This window comes from Bos grunniens, chromosome 18 (genome assembly GCF_055505025.1).
Source record: "Bos grunniens cultivar Pamir isolate PY7600 chromosome 18, Bosgru_T2T1.0, whole genome shotgun sequence".
Taxonomy (NCBI): Eukaryota; Metazoa; Chordata; class Mammalia; order Artiodactyla; family Bovidae; genus Bos; species Bos grunniens.
This window is the reverse complement of record NC_141182.1, coordinates 40,551,671-40,571,884: the sequence shown is the minus strand read 5'-3', so window position 1 is coordinate 40,571,884 and position 20,214 is coordinate 40,551,671. Positions and strand designations below refer to the sequence as shown.

General features: G+C 48.5%; 1 long non-coding RNA gene across 1 annotated transcript; it reads right to left on the bottom strand.

The window, feature by feature from the left end:
- Window positions 1–1,176: 1,176 nt before the first annotated feature.
- Window positions 1,177–3,534, bottom strand: LOC147353547 (uncharacterized). Its single transcript, XR_015145721.1, has 2 exons — window positions 2,624–3,534; window positions 1,177–1,696 (listed from the first exon to the last, which is right to left on the bottom strand). It is a non-coding gene; the product is annotated as an uncharacterized LOC147353547 (long non-coding RNA).
- Between the last annotated feature and the right edge of the window lie 16,680 nt (window positions 3,535–20,214).

Below are 20,214 nucleotides of genomic sequence, written 5' to 3'. Positions count from 1 at the left end.
CCCCCAGATCTTGGCATAGTGCCTGGAGGAAGGGAGGCACGTCAATCTTATTTGTGAAGGAATGCTTGAAAAACATGGTGACCAAGCCCTTGTGGATTTTACAGGCTAAGGAGACAAGTATTGACTATCATCACTTGAAAGTACCTACTGTACTAAACTTCTAGAAAATACATATAGCACAGGGCTCCTAAACACTCTCAAGACCCTTCCTGATTTACAGTCTCAGTCTTGGGCCTCCTCCCTCCATGACCGTCTTTTTGCAGTTAGAGCCTGGATCTTACTGGAGGACACAGTTTGTGTCATCCTCAGAGGCCCCTCCTAGCAGATTCTTGCCCTTCCAGGGCTCTGAGGTCAAGGCTGCTGAAATGTCTTGCTCAGATTGGCTTAGGTAGGCATGGAACCCAGGCTCCTAAATTCCCAGCCTTGTGCCCTTAGGTAGTAACAATAATGGGTATCACAAACATTTCAAAAATAACAGCTTTGTCCTAAATACTTCAAAGTGTTATCTCAACTAAACTTCTCAATAGTCCTATGACATTGATACCATGATTGTCTTATTTCACATATGGCACTATCTACTTCTTAGGGTCACTGTAAGGATTAAGTGAAATAATGCAGATGAATTGCTGAGTACAGTGCCTGGCACATAATAAATACCCAATTATTGACAGTTGTTAACAATGATAGACAAGACAGTTTTCCTTAGTGGTTGTAGTAATTTATACTCCTATCAGCGAAGAATACCACCAGGACTTCCCTGGTGGCCCAGTAGTTAATAATCTGCCTGCCAATGCAGGGGACATGGGTTTCCCCTAGTCAGGGAACTAAGATCCCACAAGCTGTGGAGCAACTAAGCCAGTGCACCGTAACTAGAGAAAGTCTACAAGCACCAATGAAGACCTACCACAGCCATGAATGAATAAATTTTTAAAATTTATTTAAAAAAAGAAGAAAAGACAAAAACTGTGGTGGCAGCAATCAGACCCCTCTGGGGTGGGGGTCCTAGGTACTACTGTACGCATGTTTTATATCTTGATCTAAGCAGTGGTTACATGGCTATGTTCCTAAATAAAACTTCAATGAGCTATATATATGTTGTTTGTGCACTTTACTGAGTGTATGCAATACCTGACTAAAAAATAAAATGGTTAATTTTTTTAAAATAATTGAAAAAACAATAAAGTAAGACTTTAATAATCTTTGCACACTGGGAGCTTCCAGTCTGAAAAGGAGGCAGTCATGTAGATTGGCAGTTGCAGTTCAGAGTGAAAAGAACTTGAATGGGAAAATTCTGGGGGCTACGATTTCATGTGGAGTTGGGAGCAAGGGCATTCAATCTACTCTTGGACACAGCTGCTTGGAGGAAGCAGCATCAAGGCCGGAAAGATGAATGAATTCAGCAGGAGCAATATAAAAATATGTTTAAGGCAGGAGAAACTGCCTCACAGAGACTTGGAGTCTTCAGAAGTCACCGATGGTCACTTGCTGGAGCAGTTCACCTCTGAGTCCATTTCGTTTTGTGTCCAAACACTGACAGCCTTGAGGGAGATAAGGATCACACTAAAGGTGACGAAACAGCTGCTGTGTAGGGAGGACAGCACCTTTCTTCTGCCATGAGACTTTGGGAAATTTCCTTAACCTCTTGGTGCCTCAATTTCTTCATCTGTAAAATGGGTGTGATTTTAATTCTCCCAACCTGTGAGGAATAAATGTATTAATATGTATAATGCATTTGCCATAATATCTAACATATAGTAAATGTTCAGTATGTAACAACTATCATCATTATTCATAAAGAAATTTGGGGCATTGGCTTAGCTTCATATGTGGTTTAGGCCCTGATGATGGTATTGGTTAAGGAACCAGGATGCAAGCCTTAAAAAGTAAGCCCGTGGAGGTTGCAAGGGCCAAGTACTTCCTAGATAGGATTCCTTAATCCAGGGCCCGCAGACAGCCTTCAGGATCCCAGGAAACTGCCTACTGACAGTGCCAGCCCATCAAGTCCACTTTCCTGGGCAGCTGGTGCATAACTTTTACCAGCTCCTTAAAGGTACACACAAAAGTTAAGGAGCGCTGTAGAGGGTAGATGGAGGAAGGCATGGGTTGTGACTAGGGGTGGAGCTGGTCCAGGCTTTGCTTTCAGGCAGGGCTGGACAACTGTGGCTGCCTGGCTGAGCCAAAGGTGTGTGTGTGGGGTGGGGCGGGGGGTGGAAGGGGCAGGGGAGGGTCCTACACACAGGAAAACCAGAGGAAAGAGGGTCAGACTGGCTGCACCGGTGTGGGCTGTGGGGTGGGGGCCAGGCAGGATGAGCAGGATTCAGCGCCAGGGAACTGAGTGTGGGAAGGCCTCAGAGGCTTGGCTCCTGTCCTCCTGTAGCCCTGGGGACCTATCTGCACAGGCCTGCCAGGTCAGTCGGAGCCCCGGGCCCAGCTATGCTCCCCAAGACTTGCTTATTGTTCAGACTAGGCTCACACTGTGGTGGATTCCAAAGGAGGGAGACTAGCAAACCAATGGGTGGCCAGCCCTGGCCTAGCCTTCTCTTATACTGGAAAGCAAGTCCAGTCAACCCTTTAGACAGAAGTTCTGGTTAATTAAAAAACTCCAGTGAAAACCAGAATTTACCTTTAAACTCAGTGTACGATAGAACAATGATGGCAGCTGACATTTATGGATTCTGTCCTAAGCTCAGAGTTGCAAGGAACAGAGACTAATTTGAAGACATTTCATGGAGTGGGAGTGTGTGACCACGTTTTGTGGGGAGGAGGGGCAGTTATGCAGCAACAAGCAACCCCCTTCGTATGGGCTAAGACACAAGAGAGCTTTGTTCTGTGTCTGACCACCATACTCCCAGCTTTCAGTTAAATCGTCTCATCTTGGGTTTTCTGAAAGCAGTCACAGCTGCAAGATACAGAGCAGGGGCTTGGAGAGAGGAAGCCCTGGAATCTCTCTTCTGGTCCAGGACTCACATTTTCCTTACAGCACCAGGCTCTTGAACTTAATGGGGGAGGGGGACTTGGCCAATCAGAGCCCCGCATTCTTGACTATGTGATTGGGTCAAGAGTAGGCACGTGACCCAATCTGGGCCAATGAAAATCCTCTGGAGTTGCTAAGTGGATGGGAAGAGGTCTGGAACTAGGAGGCCATCTTGCCACTCAAGGCGACCTTCCTTTGAGGGAGGTCCTTTGGGGGGAGGGGGGAGGTTTGCAGGGAAGCAGAGCCAGAGGTGAGGGGAGGCAGCCTTGTGATTTGTTGAGCTGCTGGATCTAATCAAGCCCAAGACCAGATTACTAGGAATTTTCCGGATGCTGGAGCCAATTATTTTCATGTTTATTTAGACAATAGGGTTTGGATTTCTCATAACTTGCTGCCGAGAGAGTTAAGGGTGTCATATGTGCCCATCGAAGAGCCTCTGGTGGTCTCCTGGACTCATTCAGGCCCTTCTCTTTAAGGTCTGTAAATCTACAATGGCATGGCTGGCTGGCTGGCATGTGGTTCTGGTGGTGCCAGGGCTGGCTGTGGTCTCAATTCCCCCAGAATCCTAACTTCCATGGCAACCTCCTTCATTACTTGCTGCCACCAGTCGCATAGAATTCCGCTTATTAATCAGCCTGGCAACCTCAGAACCCCCAAGTGCAGGTTGGTTTGGGGTGGACTGGCTTGACTCTGGCCTCTAGGAGCTCCCAAGAGCACCTTACACCTTCTGGAGGCAAGTGAACTCTACCTGAGCAAGATTCACTCCTAACATGATCAGATAGAGGGTACAAGCTGATGCTCCTGGTCCACAGAGTATTAGCAAAAGCTTGAATCCTTGTACACATGAGGATTTCCGACTTGTTGAGCAACAGGATGATTTGGCAAAGTTGGGCCCATGTCTGTGCAGGGCAACAGCAGTCTGCTAACCTCTTTGGGTGGGGCAGCTTCACCCTGTATCTTTACTCCTTTCAGTATCAACCTTGGCCTCCTATTTGTCTGACCTTGAGACCCTGCTGGGAATTCAGAGCTTGCATAGCAGGGTCTTGGATGAGAGAGGTCAGGATTAAATAAACAAGAAGGAGAGAAGGAAGAAGGCATTGAGGAGGGGGTAGACTGGGAGGAACCCAGACCTAAGCATTCCCCAGAGACCAGCACAGAGTCTGGACAGCCAGGTTTGCTGACTAAATAAGTGCATGGATGAATGTATAGGGGGCAAAGGTGAGAGGTACAGAGAGCCTTTTCCAGATGGTGACGGGAAGCTGAAGAGCCCCGGTGCGTGGAATGGGGGGCACATTCCTTTGCTGAAGCCTACATGGGGCTGGTACCAGGGTCACAGAGGGCTAGGCACAAGTAGACTCCACAGTCAAGGCTGGGGCTTCCCCACCTCCCACGCTCCCACCCTCTCTTCTCTGTCTGAGAGCCTCTCTACCTTCAACGTTTCACTGAATTATTTTTCCCACTTAAATCTGTTTGTTTAAAAAGGGAAATCTACTGTCCCTATCCTAAATGAAAAACCTACATCACCAACCACAAAGAGAAGGGAAGCTTCAAAGAGTTGATAACCACAGACAGGACAATGTGAGACAGGCCATGAGCCTGAGGCCTGGTCTCTTTCTGTTTAAAACAGGAGATGACGGTATGATTCCATTTATACCAGGTAGTAGGGTAGTCAGATTCATAGAGACAGAAACAAAGAGGGCATTTGCCAGGGCTGGGGAGCGGGAATGGGAGTTGTTATTTAATGGGTACAGAGTTTCAGTTCTGCAAGATTCAAAAGTTCTGAGGATGATTTGTGGTGATGGTTACACAATATTGTGAATGTAATTAATGCCACCAAATTAGACATTTAAAAATGGTTATGGTGGTTAATTGTTAGGTGTATTTTACCACGTCTTTTAGAGGAGTTGAGTAGACATTAGAGAGGTGTCAAAGCCATCTCTTTCAAACTGAGACTTTCTCCTTGATTGATCAGAACATGTGAAGAATTGAAAAGAGAGCGACGCACTCACCGTGTGACGTGGTATTGTTTCAAATCAATATGCAAAACTGTGGTCAGAGGAAGAAAAGGGATAAGCCAGAAGTTTAAGAAGGTGTGCAGAAGGGCAGCCCCTCTGTAGTGTGGGTGTCCATGTGTCCTGCCACGAGGCCCTGAGCTGCTGCAAGCTGTTGTGAACCTGTGCTGAGGAGACACGGGTCCCAGCTGCACGGTTCCTAGCCCAGCATGATCTTGGGAAAGCACTTCACCTCCTGCTCCCTCAACTTCCTCCTCTGGCCAAGGGGAGAGGAAAGGGTGGACATGAGGTTGTAGTGGGGTGCTGTGTGGGAGAGCGCTCCGCAGGCTCTGTCCCCTGGCTTCCACAAGGAGCCCCTTTGGGTTCTCTCTGGTCAGTTTTGCTGGGGAGATCTATGAATTTGGTTCCAGTGTCTGGGACAGTTAGTTGATCAAACTCCCTGCTTTCACGTCCTTCGTGATGCTGGCCAATGGAGGAATCCGAGATCTTGCCGTTCTCTCTTTAAGTGTGATTTCAGGGATTTCAGGGATTTTAAGTGATTTCAGGGATCAATTCTTCCTAGGAGCGTGAAGGTTGAACAAGCATCCTGTTCTCGAGATGCTCACGCCCAGTGGAGGAGAAAAGCAGCCCACCTGTCCCCACAGAGCAGTAAGAGAAATGCAGGGAGGGACACATCTGGCAGCAGGGGTCCTGCTCCAGCTCAGGGAGGGGAGGGGGCAGAAAGTGGGGTCACCAAAACCGTCTTTGTCAAGGTCTCTAACACCCTCCCTCTTGCCAACTCCAAAGGGCACTTTCCAGGCTCTGTTGCTCAGCACTCTTGTGAGTGTCGGGGTGATAGCTCACTGCCCTCCCCCGAGGACACCACTGCCCCCTCCTGGTGTCCCTCCTCCTTCCCTGGTGCTCCTCCTCACCACCTTTGCTCCTCCTTTTCTCAGGCGATGTGGTTGTTCTTTCTCCCTGGGCTGTCTTAACACATCCAGCTCACACCGCTGCCCAGCCCCCTGGACCACTGCACGCGGCAGTCTCCCAGGCTCTCAGTGTAAGGTGCCCAGAAGTGAACTCTGGTTATCCCCTCCCTGCCTGCAAGTTCCTCCACTGATGCCACCATTCATTCAGTTGGTTAAGCCACAGACCTGATATTCATCCTTCATTTTTTCCTTTTCTCTCATCCTTTGTACTGCATGCATCAGCCAAGCCCAATAGCTCTCTGCCCCCCAAATATCTCCAATTCATCTACTTTTCTGCTTCTCTACCCCATGCTGGAGGGAGGCCGCTGTCTGCTTCCTGGACAGGTGCGATGTCTCCTGAACTACTTTCCCATCATCACTTCCTCTTGGCAGTGGAATGGCTGCTGCTGCTGCTGCTGCTGCTGCTAAGTCCCTTCAGTCGTGTCCGACTCTGTGCAATCCCATAGACGGCAGCCCACCAGGCCCCGCCATCCCTGGGATTCTCCAGGCAAGAACACTGGAGTGAGTTGCCATTTCTTTCTCCAATGCATGAAAGTGAAAAGTGAAAGTGAAGTTGCTCAGTCGTGTCCGACTCTTAGCGACCCCATGGAGTGCAGCCCACCAGGCTCCTCCGTCCATGGGATTTTCCAGGCAAGAGTACTGGAGTAGGGTGCCATTGCCTTCTCCGCATGGAATGGCTAGTCTTCTCAAATTCACTTCCATAAACTCGATCAAACAGGCCTCTCTTGAAAACCATTTGTCAGCTTCCCACTGATCGCAGCAGCACGGGGACCTGCCTGACTCAGCTCATGCCTCTGCCCTCTTGTCCAGGGACCCTGGGCCTTCTTCCCAGTTCTGCCTCTGCCCAGGCTGGCAGGCTCACAGCCTCTTTCTCTGCTATGCCAAGAGCCCAATTCCTTTGGTCTGTTTGCACATGTTCTCCACCCACTCCCCACTGTCTGTCAGTGGCAGTCTCCTTCTGCTTCAATATCCCCTCCTCAAGGAGGCCTTGCTTAGTTAACACCACTGAAATTCGGTTGTCTTCATTGAAGGACAGATATTTTCAAATTTTTTAATTAAAAAAATTTTTGGCCATGTTGTGTGGCTTGTGGGATCTTAGTTCCACAACCAGGGATTGATCCCTGGCCTCTGCAGTGAAAGTGCCCGGTCCTAACCACTAGCCTGTCAGGAAATTCCTAGTACGTGTATTTTCTTTCTCAGTGTCACCAGTTTTCTCTCAGCATCTTTTTTTGTTTTTTTAATTACAAAAATTTCACACGTACACACAAGTAGAGAGATAATAGTACAATGAGCTCTCATAAGCTTGGTCTATAGATTTAACAATTACGATTTTGTTGGGACTTCCCTGGTGGTCCAGTGGTTAAGAATCCACCTTCCAATGCAGGGGATTCAGGTTGGATCCCTGGTCAGGGAACTAGTATCCCACAAGCCACAGACCAGCTAAGCCTGTGCACCACAACTAGAGAGCCTGAGTGCCACAACCATGGAACCTGCGCACTGCAACTGCTGAGCCCATGGGCTCGAGAGCCGGTGCACTGCAAAACAAGAGAAGCCTGAGTGCTGCAGTGAAGAGCCAACACAGCCCCCACCAAAAAAAAAGATTTGTCATATTTGCTTCTTTAAGCCTGCAGCTTTTATTCTTTTTTTTTTTTTTTTTTTTTGCTCAAGTCTTTTAAGGCATATTTGAAACATTATGTCATTTCGCTTTTACATGCTTGAGTATGCATCTTTGAAAAATATGGATATTTTCTTACATAACCAAAATGCCAGTGACAGACATAGCAAAATGAATGATTCTTGGTGTCCTTCAGTACTCACTCTAAAATCAAGTTTCCCAGTTATCTCAAATATGTCTTTGAACCATTGGTATAGATCGCAACCTAAACAGGATCTACACACCGCATCTGGTTCCGGTGCCCTTTGCTCTCTTTACTCCAGAGCAGCTAGCTCCTCCTTTTCCACGTTGGCCTCAGAAGCCAGGTCAGCCTCCTGCAGGATCATTCCATGCTCTGGTTTTGTCTGTTTGCTTCTCCACGGAGCCATCTTTCATGTTCCTCTCTTCCCTGTACTTCCTGAGGGTGGAAGCAACCTGCTGAAATTCACATCTGTAGGTGATGCCACGGGCTTTCTGTGTCATCACCCTGGAGGCCCATAGTGCCCTGCCATCGCTTCTCAGGATGCTGAGATTGACCAGTGGGGTCAGGTGGTGACAGCCTCTTTCTCCCATCTTACAGCTTCCTATCAGCCCGTCTCCTGTTGTTTTCATCCATTGATAAGTGTTTCCTGAATCAGTTATTTGATGAGGGTTTGCCAAATGGTGATTTCCCTATTTCCTTCATTTCTTCCAAACTAGAGGTGCACTCAGAGGGGATGGTATGTGGGAGCAGCTCCCCCGAGGCAGGCAATTGGGGGTGCATTTTCTGTAAAGAACTTAAAAAATAGTTTTAATTGTTATTTTATCATCGCCATGGCCTTGCCATTCTAAGCAACATCAGTGATGGAGCACTGCTCCTGGCAGGGGCAGAGTGCACCTGCCCAGCACCCCATGACATACACTGCTGTTCAGAATTTATTCACTGGAGTCTTCTGTAAAGAAATTTTCCCTATCAATTAGGGCTACTTGGTTGCCCTGAAATACAGCTCATATGGTAGAATAAATGCTGAATTCTGAATTCTCTCCTTTTAATTAGGCTCCATATTTTCATTCTTCATAGCACTTGAGATATTTCATACTTGTGCCTTTGTTTACTTGTTTGGGGCCCTTTATCCTTCAGGAGGAATCTGCATGAAGGCTTGTGGGAGGCACTCGGTCTTCACACATTTGAGTGAAAGATTCACAGATGAAGGCTGGGAGGGGTGAGCCAGCAGTGTTAGAGGTGGGGTGGCAGAGGCGAGTGTTTGGGGAGAAGACCCAGAGGATAAAGAGAGCACAACACATTCTGGGAGGACAGGTGTTGAGTGTGTCTGGGGCCAAGGGCGAGGTGGGAAAGGGGGATTGCTGAGGCTGAGGGGGGCCCAGGGACAGCAGCCAGAGGAGCACCCAAGTTGGACTCTATCCTGGGGACATGGGGCCCTAGAATCTCTGTGGCCACCCCCCAACACCTGCCTCACGGCCTCCTGGATGGAGCCTGCTTCTTGGGGGGTGCACCCAGTATGGAGATTTGGCTGTGCTCTACATAAGCGCTCGCCTTGCTCTTCTCTCTAATTGCTGTTTTCCTTCCACTTCACAAGTGGGTTGGCTAGTAACACTGAAGTCTGTTTTATGTACATATAGATAGCAAACACAAAATGTGTGGTAAGCTGTGTTCCATCTTTATGTTATTAACACACAAAAGCAAGAAAGCTCCAAGTTAGAGCATCTGCAATTCAGCCAAGTATGCAGCAAGCCATATGGTTTAAAACTTGAAAAGGAAGACAACAGAAGCACGTCACCCGGCCTTCATCTGAAGAGCTCCCTCAGCAAGTGCCCTGCCTGTCCTCTCTGAGGCCGGTCAGCCTTCATCCATCCATCCACCCATCCACCCACCTGTGCATCAAAGCTTCACTGCAATCCTGTCGTATGCCAAGTACTGCTCCTTCACTAGCAATGGAAGAACCATGACAGCAGAGATCAGAGGGGAGAGACGATTAGGAGGTAAGTAAGGAAACCAACATGTGAAACAGATAAGATGTTTCCCAGCTGTTATAAGAGCTCCTGAAGAAGTGACTGAGTGAGCTGAGCAGAGGCAAATTGCTCCAGCCATGTGGCTTCAGGAAGGTCTTTCTCAAGAGGAGACATATGAACTAAGACCTGGGGCATAAGTAAAATGCAGCAAGTAGAGCTGTGGGAACAATGTCCTGGGCAGAGGGAACAGTGTGTACAAAGGCCTAGAAGTGGGCACAAATTCACTGTTGTAGTGGAGCAGCAAGAAGGCTGGAGTATAGTGAGTGAGGGGTCTGGGGAGAGAAGGAGTGGAGGGAGAGGAGCCAGGGTGTCATCAGCTGCATGTAGGTAGGAATTTGGGTTCTACTCTAATGCTATTAGAAACCCTTGAAGGGTTTTAAGTAGGAGAGTGGTTCATCTGCTTTACATGTTGAAAGGTCGCCCTGCTGCTGAGGGGAGTGTGGACATGGAAAACAGGCATATCCTGGAGCCTAGGAACCAGTGGTGCAAGCCAGGCAAGATGGCAGCTTGGCCAGAGTTGGGGCAAGGTGGAGTGGACACGGAGATCAGATATATTTGCAGATAGAGTGAGGGCTGGCTGAAAATGGGGACCTATGGCCTTGGGGCCCAAGAGGCTGATAAGAACCAGACAGGTTCGCTGCGAAAACATAAATCTCTGCATCAAGGTACCCCATCTGTGTCATTCTTTGTGGAAAACCTAGCTTTCTTTCCTGTCTCCTCTCCTCTGTGGTCATAAGCATAGTGACAGGCCACTGTCATTCTTCCGGCAGGAGGAGAGGTGACTGCATGAGACCACACAGTGGCGGGGCCACCTCTGCATGACCCTTCTCCAGAGACCGCAGCTAGCCCCGGGTGTCAGACTGCCCTTCCCAGGGCCACCTGGCTGAACTGCACACCAGCTGGTGAAGAAAGCCTGGCCCTTTCACACCAGCAAGGCCTCATGTTCCTGTACAGCCACAGCCGCAGGCCTTTGTGTCTTAGTCATGTGAGTGCCCCTTTGCCTTATCCTAGAAGAGAGGCAAAGGCTTCCCTGGTGACTCAGCAGTAAAAGAATCTGCCTATAATGCAGGACACCCAGGTTCGATCCCTGGGTTGGAAAGATCCCCTGAAGAAGGGAATGGCAAGTATTCTTGCCTGGAGAATCTCCTGGACAGAGGAGCCTCGCAGGTGACACTCCACAGGATCACGAAGAATCGGACACAACTGAAGCGACTGAGCATGCACCACGTAACAGAGGCAGTCGGGGTTCTGTGGAAGCACACGTCCAGAGGTGTGTCAGGGAGTGCCCTAGGGACCCACACCTGGTGAAGGAAGGAGGACAAGCAGAAGTAGGCAGGGGTCTCTGAGCTTTGGAGCTGCGTGGTACTGGGCCAAAGCCGCTGGACCTTGCTATCTCTGCTCCATCCGGGACCGGACTGGCGGCTGGAGGCTGAGGGCCCGCAGCACTGCTAATAGCCAGGACAACAGGACCTTCTTCAGAGGGGTCTTGGGTGGCATGCTGTGTGTTCATCGCACTTCACTAACTCAGACGTGACTGGTTTGTAAACCAGCAGTTGGGATTGTGCTCAAGGGTCATCTTCCTTTTCCTCAAGCAGGACTAGCCAAAGGTCCAAGGCCATGAGCAGTGGACTCAGTGGGAGCCCCATTTATAATACGTGCCAGCAGCTAGAGGAGCAAAGACAGATGCCCCTTCAATGGAGGTGTTGAGCCAGGCCCTATTAGACAGCCCTGGTCAATCTATTAATAATTCAGTTCTTTAGAACCATGCACTGTGTGTGTTACCAGTGTGCTCAGGGCTGTCCTGCCCTCATGGGGTCCATAGGCTCGTGAGGCAGGGAGACATCAATCAGATGACCACACCAAGGACCACATCATGAATACTCATAACAGCAAACATTGCTGCTTTTGTGCATCAGCTGCATCGTCTCAGTAAGTACAAGATATGACACCAACACCGTCAACAACCTGATGCTGCTGTTAGTGTTAGCCTCTCTTCAGATCAGGTCATGGCAGCCCTCAAGGTCACCGGCTAGGAGACAGTAGAGCACAGGTGGATGTTGTTCAGTCGCTAAGTCGTGTCTGACTCTTTGTGATCCTATGGACTGCAGCACACCAGGCCTCCCTGTCCCTCACCATATCCTGGAGTTCTCCCAAATCCATGTCCATTGAATTGGTGATGCCATTCAACCATCTCATCCTCTGCCGCCCTCTTCTCTTTTTGCCTTCAGTCTTTCCCAGCACAGGTACCTGTACTGAAAGCAGGAATGGACTTATCTGGAACCCAATCTTATAGTTCAGATGGTAAAGAATCTGCCTGCACTGCAGTAGAGCCGGGTTCGATTCCTGGGTCAGGAAGATCCCCTGGAGAAGGAAATGGCAACCCCCTCCAGTATTCCTGCCTGGAGAATCCCATGGACGGAGGAGCCTGGTGGGCTACCAGTCCACTGGGTCACAAAGAGTCGGACACAACTGAGCAACTAAACCACCATCATCACCTGGACTGTGGAGGCAGGAGGAGGGTGGAGGTCCAGGATGGCTCCTCTAAGGAGTTGAGGTTAGTTGATGCTTCAACTGAGAGGTACAGGATTGGAAGGAATTGACAGAGAAAGGAGGCACTCCTAGTGAAGGGAAGGACATGGAAAAGGCCCTAGCACAGGCGAGACCAGGAGCTGGAAGGTGGCAGGGGCCCTGGGTGCTCAAGCTGGGGTTCAGGCCATGGTGAGTTCTCCCTTCTTCATACTGAGAACCATAGGAGGAAATCAGAGGTGTGTCCTAGAAAGACTCCTTGGGCTGCCCTGTGGAGAACGAGCTTCTGGGGGAGATAGATGCTGGAGACTACAGTGATCATCAGAGAGATGGTGGCTGCCGGAGCCTGGGTATGGCAGGGCCGGGCAGGAAGAGGGTGGATTCAGTGCTGTTTGGAGTAAGATCAACTCAGCTTGGGTTGATCTGTGGTGGGGAGCAAGAGTCCAGAGATCCAGAGTTTCTGGCCTGCAGAGCTGGCCTCGAATGACACCCTTCAGTGGGGTGGAGAACCCAGGATTCAAAGTCCTGGGAAGCAACACAAAGGCAAAAATGACCTTTTTCCCTCTGACTTTTTCAGATCAAATATATTAAAACATTGAAGGAATAGTGTAATGCATACCTAACTCCCACTTAGAATTCCCAGTTGTTAATATTTTGCTGTATTTGCTTGTTCTCATTCTTTCTACACACACACACCTTTTATGCTATACAATTGCAGACATCCTGACACTTCACCCTAAATATGTGTACCTTCTAAGAATAAGGGCATTCTCCTCAATAAAACCCATGCACTTTCAACTATAAGAACACTAAAAATTACCTCAGAATACCAGTTGATACCTAATCCATGTCGAAAAGCCCCAGTTGTCCCCAGGTTTTGCTTTCAGCCAAGATCCAGTCAAAGTCCCTACATTGCTTTTGGTTGTTGGGTCTGCTCTTTGTTCTCGTTCAATGCAGAGTAGCCCCTACCCCACGCCCAGCCCCTTTCTTCCCACGACTTTGGCTCTTTGACAAGTCTGGGCCAGCTGTCTCACAGGACATTGTCCACTCTGATTTTTCTGATACTTGCAATTCTTTCGCTTTTTCTTTTTTAAAAGAGCTTTACTGTGATATAATTCACATAGCACATAGTTGACCCATTTAAAGTGGACAATTAAATGGTTTTAGTTTATTCACAGATATGTGCAACCATCACCACAATTTTATAAAATTTTTATCATCTCAAAAAGAAACTCATTACCAATTACCCTCCTGTCTGTAGATTTTTCCTGTACCTGGCTTTTAATAGACTGAAACCATTATATTAATAGTATATGGTATTTGTGTCTGCCTTCTTTCACTTAGCATAATGTTTTCAAAGTTCATCCATGTTCCTTTTTATGACTGAATAATATTCCATTGAAATAGAAAAAGAAATGCAAAACAGCAAAATGGCTGTCTGGGGAGGCCTTACAAACAGCTGTGAAAAGAAGGGAAGTGAAAAGCAAAGGAGAAAAGGAAAGATATAAGCATCTGAATGCAGAGTTCCAAAGAATAGCAAGAAGAGATAAGAAAGCCTTTCTCAGCGATCAATGCAAAGAAATAGAGGAAAACAATGAATGGGAAAGACTAGAGATCTCTTCAAGAAATTAGAGATACCAAGGGAACATTTCATGCAAAGATGGGCTCAATAAAGGACAGAAATGGTAGGGACCTAACAGAAGCAGAAGATATTAAGAAGAGGTGGCAAGAATACACAGAAGAACTGTATGAAAAAGATCTTCACGACCCAGATAATCACGATGGTGTGATCACTCACCTAGAGCCAGACATCCTGGAATGTGAAGTCAAGTCGGCCTTAGGAAGCATCACTACGAACAAAGCTAGTGGAGGTGATGGAATTTCAGTTGAGCTATTTCAAATCCTAAAAGATGATGCTGTGAAAGTGCTACACTTAATATGCCAGCAAATTTGGAAAACTCAGCAGTGGCCACAGGCCTGGAAAAGGTCAGTGTTCATTCCAATCCCAAAGAAAGGCAATGCCAAAGAATGCTCAAACTACCACACAACTGCACTCATCTCACACGCTAGTAAAGTGATGCTTAAAATTCTCCAAGCCAGGCTTCAGCAATATGTGAACCATGAACTTCCTGATGTTCAAGCTGGTTTTAGAAAAGGCAGAGGAACCAGAGATCAAATTGTCAACATCCGCTGGATCATTGAAAAAGCAAGAGAGTTCCAGAAAAACATCTATTTCTGCTTTATTGACTATGCCAAAGCCTTTGACTGTGTGGATCACAATAAACTATGGAAAATTCTGAAAGAGATGGGAATACCAGACCATCTGACCTGCCTCTTGAGAAACCTGTATGCAGGTCAGGAAGCAACAGTTAGAACTGGACATGGAACAACAGACTGGTTCCAAATAGGAAAAGGAGTTCGTCAAGCCTGTATATTGTCACCCTGCTTATTTATATGCAGAGTACATCATGAGAAACGCTGGGCTGGGCAAAGCACAAGCTGGAATCAAGATTGCCGGGAGAAATATCAATAACCTCAGATATGCAGATGACACCACTCTTATGGCAGAAAGTGAAGAAGAACTAAAGAGCCTCTTGATGAAAGTGAAAGAGGAGAGTGAAAAAATTGGCTTAAAGCTCAACATTCAGAAAATGAAGATCATGGCATCTGGTCCCATCACTTCATGGGAAATAGATGGGGAAACAGTGGAAACAGTGTCAGACTTTGTTTTGGGGGCTCCAAAATCACTGCAGATGGTGATTGCAGCCATGAAATTAAAAGACGCTTACTCCTTGGAAGGAACGTTATGACCAACCTAGACAGCATATTAAAAAGCAGAGACATTACTTTGTCCATAAAGGTCCATCTAGTCAAGGCTATGGTTTTTCCAGTGGTCATGTATGGATGTGAGAGTTGGACTATTAAGAAAGCTGAGTGCTGAAGAATTGATGCTTTTGAACTGTGGTGTTGGAGAAGACTCTTGAGAGTCCCTTGGACTGCAAGGAGATCCAACCAGTCCATCCTAAAGGAGATCAATCCTGGGTGTTCATTGGAAGGACTGATGTTGAAGCTTCAACTCCAATACAACTCCAATATTTTGGCCACCTGATGCAAAGAGCTGACTCATTGGAAAAGACCCTGATGCTGGGAAAGATTGAGGGCAGGAGGAGAAGGGGATGACAGAGGATAAGATAGTTGGGTTGCATCACCAACTCATTGGACATGGGTTTGTGTGGACTCTGGGAGTTGGTGATGGTCAGGGAAGCCTGGCGTGCTGCAGTTCATGGGGTTGCAAAGAGTCGGACACGACTGAGCGACTGAACTGACTGACTGACTGAATATTCCATTGTGTGGAAATAACCACATTTTGTTTTGGATTGTTTCTACCGCTTGGCTAATAAGAATAATCCTCCTATAAACACCTGGGAACATGATTTTGTAGGACCATATATACCCATTTCTCTTTGGTACATACCCAGGAGTAGAATTGCGGGGCCCTATGGTAGCTCTGTACGGGCTTCTGAGGTGGTGCAGTGGTAAAGAGTCCACCTGCTAGGCAGGAAACACAAGAGACGTAGGTTCGATTTCTAGGTCAGGAAGATCCCCTACTCCCCTGGAGTAGGAAATGGAAACCCACTCCAACATTCTTGCCTAGAAAATCCTATGGACAGAGGAGCCTGGCAGGCTACAGCTCATGGGGTCTCAAGGAGACATGACTGAGGACATGCCCACATGGTAGTTCTATGCTTAATCACATAAGGACCTATCAGACTTTTCCCAAAGCAGTTGCTCTGTTTTATACTCCCATTGGCAGTATGTGAGGGTTATGATTTCTCTGTATCCTGACCAACACTTGTTATTATCTGACTTTTGGATGTAGTTATGTTCAGTGTTCCACAACGGAGGATTTTCTCTAGGCCCATCTGACCATTCCCTCCCACAGCCTCACCTCACCCCAGACCATGGAGGATGCAAGTGGCGCACTGGACTGGATGGCACTGCTGTCTTACTTTTGTACTTTGCCAGATCCTGCACTTTCCTGCCGCAATTTCATTCCATGCCCCAAAAGATCCCCAGGAAGCAGCCAGGGCAGAAGTTCTTAAGTTGGGGGAACTGAGGCCTCAGAGACGTGAAGGTTGCCCAAGGGATCCAGTGCAGGAGAGCAGGCCAGGGCTCTGGGTCTGCTCACTGGGTGCTGAGGCTGTCCCTCTGCAAGCCATAGTGGGTGGCACTGGGAAGGTGGCAGGAAAGAGGAGTGTGCTGAGAGCAGATGACCCACAGAAATGAGCCCACCTTCCACAGAATGCCTACTGATGTTCCCACTGCTGCTCACCAAGGAGGTTGCTCGTGCTGCGGGGGCCTGGCCTCTCTGGAAGTGGCCAGGATGAAACAGCCCATGAGCCTGGTCTTGAAGGTCGAGGGCTCAGCTGGCAAGGAAGCTGGGTCCACATGTGGATCGCAGCCTCTGATATCTTGTCCAGATTGCAGTCTGGCCCCTCTCCTCAAGGTGGCGCTGCGTCAGACTAGGCTGCCTACTAGAGGTGGCTCTTCCTCGTGGTATGCAGTGTTCGGGGGTTTGCTCCCCTAACAGATGAGGCTACAACAGGCATATGTCTGCCCTGGCAGGGTCAGCCCCTCCTAGGGCCCAGTCTCCCAGTGCACCCCTGCACCAACTCTGCCACTTGGGAGCCAGATGCATCTGAGAGTCTAACCCCTTCTTTTGCTTCACTGCTTTCTTTCCTGATCTGTCCATCTTCAGCTGTCAACATGATTCAAGGTCCCGGTCAAATGCCACCTCCTCCAGGGAGCCATCCTGTCTTTGCTCTCCCTGAATGTCCTGTGGAGCAGTATGTTTGCACCTCATTTTGATGCCTAGCCCTCTGCTCTAGGTGGCCTGTAACTTCCGGTCCCATCAGATACCATGGCTCTCCTTAAGGACAGGAACCTGGTCCCACTTACCTCTGCCTTCTGTATTGATTTGGTCAGAATTGTTTTAGTTGCCACGACTGAAGTGACTTAGTAGTAGTAGTAGTAGCAGAATCTTAGTGCAAATTTGCCTTGGAAAAAGGATTTTTCGATTCATGTTACTTAAAGTATAGTACTTCAGGTATAGCTGGGTTCAGGGCCCCATTCATCAGGGCTGTGTCCACTTCTCGGTCCTGATGTCTGGCAGGCTCTCCGTGGGTGGTGGCAGAAATGGCCAGCTTAGCTATCCAAGCAGACGCCCTCCGACTTGATGTCCAGTGGTCTGGCTCGCATTGTGTGCTCATCTTGGGCCTGGGGGTGTTGCCATAGACCAAGAGTGAGAGGAGGGGTGCTTCCCAAGGGAAATCCTAGCTACTGGCAGGCAAAACAACAGGAGCACCCTGGAGGTAAACGTTCCTGACTCCTCCTTCCCTCTCAGTGACCCACTCAGGGGTGTGCAGGTCTTATTTACTTCCCTCCAGGCTATTTCTCACACTTGTGTCTTATTCTCACTAAGAACATGTCCATTTCCCATCCCTTCCCTGGTCTACCATTGTCCCTTCTCCCTAAAAGGACAGACGAGTGGTTTTTCTAAAACATAAGTTTTAGAAAATTTAGGTTTTTCTAAGACATAAGAAGATCACATCCTGCTTAAAACTCTTGATGGCTCCTCATTGTCCCCTGGATGAAGCCCACTCTTCTTTAAAAAGCATGTCCAGCTCTTGGTAATCTGATCCTGTGCCCCTCCAGCCCCATCTCTCTTTACTCTTTCCTCCCTCTGAGACTTGTGCAGTAGGCTCTTCAAACCTCAAGTTGCCCCAACCCACTGCTTGGGATGCCCTTTCCCAGCTTGCCTGACTGGCAAATTCTTCAGTACCTAGCTTAGCCATCATCTCCTCCAGGAAGGCCTCCAGGACTTTACTGAGCAGTTAAGAGCGCCCTCTGTTTGGTGCCCAAAGCCATTCACCCCTGTGAACTAGGCTGACTCTGGCAGCACACTCTCTGGCCCCTGCACACCCTGAAGGTGCTTCTTCTCGGCCACCTCCCCAGGGCCTAGCCTGGTGCCAGGCCCAGTGATGGCACCTGGGCAGTGTCTGTTGACAGATCTGAGAACTAGAGAGAGTAAGGACCTGGGTGTGCCTTGCCTGCCTTGGGAAAACAGACTTACAAGCTTCCTTCCTCAGCCCTCTCAGCTTAGGTGCCAACTCCTCCACATGGCCTTCCCTGCCCACCCTCTGACCTGTTGCCCTTCAGTCACCTTACCATAGCACTGGTTTTCTTTTCTGCCTAGCATTCAACCCAGCTGTTGTTTTCCCTGTTTTCTTATTATCTCTCTCCCAACCCCTCATGCCCATGATTTTGCCAGCTTCCATGAGAGCAGATTTCAGTACCTGTCCTATCCAATACTTGCACAGCCTCCCACACCAAAGGGCCCCAATAAATATTCATTAAATGAACGAACTCTGGGTGGTCACTCCAAGTGGGGCATTAGACACACCTTTGGGGGAAATTGTCATGATTTTCAGGTTCAGGGAGCTGATATCAAACTGGGGTAAGTTCCAATAAGGTTGGTGATCCCTACCCCCCACCCTTAATCTGGGGGCCCCTGTCTACTCCAGAGCCCAAGCTTTTAGGTGGCAGAGGCTATTCTAGAGAGACAAGAACTGGCTCGTTCCAGGTTGGGCATCTCAGGACATAATTCTCAGCAAAACCACCTATCATACCAGAGCAGAAGCATCTGCAGGTGGCAGGGGGAAGGGCTGAGCTTTCCAGGGCTCTGCCCTCCCTCTAGCTGACCTAGGCTGCACACAGGCTCCCCCAACCTCACCATCCTGTCTATACAGCCTTGAGCCCAGTTTCTCTTTCTCCCCCCCCCATCCCCGCTTCCCTGCCTAGCTCTCTCTGTCTCCTCCCTTTTCTCTTGCTTCTCCTCACCCGCCAGGCAGCAGGTGGTACAGGGTAGTGCAGCAGCTATCTGCATTTCATCGACAACATTTTCCTCTTATTGGAAAAGAGAAGGAGATGCCCCTCCGCCCTTCCCCAACATCCTCCTTCGTCTCCAAGATTCCTTATGCAGAGTAGCTTGACACCTAGGTGCCAGTCTACCCCTTCTGCTTCATTTTTCTGTTTATCCACTTGTCCACCCATCCAGCCATCTGTCTAACCATCCAGCGATCCACTGGGCATGGACTGGCCTGGCCTGGGATTAATGTGATGCATCAGGTCGGGTGGTAGGTGGAGGAACAAGACAAACACACACCCAGATGTACTGTGAAGGGAGGGCTAGAAACTCAGGTGCCACAGGACATGAAGTAGGCTAGGTGTAGGACAGCCGAGCCTGCTGCCTGCACAGGTATGGAGCCTCAACCCACCGGGCTGACATCACAAAATATCCCTCAGCTTTCTAATTGTCAGCTGGCTGCCAGTCTGTGACTCTGACCGGGAGCTACTGGCGAGATGCTCTGCTGCAAGGCAGAGCCCACGTGGTTTGGGCAGGAGTGGGGACACTCAGCAGGACTTTCAATAAAAGGGGGCACTTGATTTGGGCCTGAAGGTTGAGCAGAGTCCACAACCCCACGACAGGGGCTTTTCGAGAATAGACAGTGGCCTCCTGTCAGCTCCTTTCCTGTCCAATGTGTTATTTTCATATGCTCAAGGGAAGCCATTTTACTGTCCCCCTCCACCTCCATCAACTCAGAGGACGAAGGAAAACAACTGTCTGTTGTTCCTCTCCCCCTCCAGGCGCCCAGTGGGGCTGTGGAGACACATGCATGAGTGTGCATTTATACACACACACACACACATAAATGTATAGTTTCGGGGCAGGGACCTTGTGTGTTTGTTCAATGATGCAGCTTAGAACCTGGAGTAACAGTTAATGCTTCTTAAATAAGCAAATGACAGGAGAAGGGTACCTACTGAATGAGTGAACTAATGTATGCATGAATGAAACAAAGGAATAAATAAGGAGGGCTTCATAATGGTTTAGGTTGGGGGGACTGTCCCGTCTCAGACGATTTCTTTTAAAATAATCATTAACTTTTAATTACAGAAACAGGCATGAATACATTCCCATAGTAAGTATGATTTAGACACTAAAGAAAG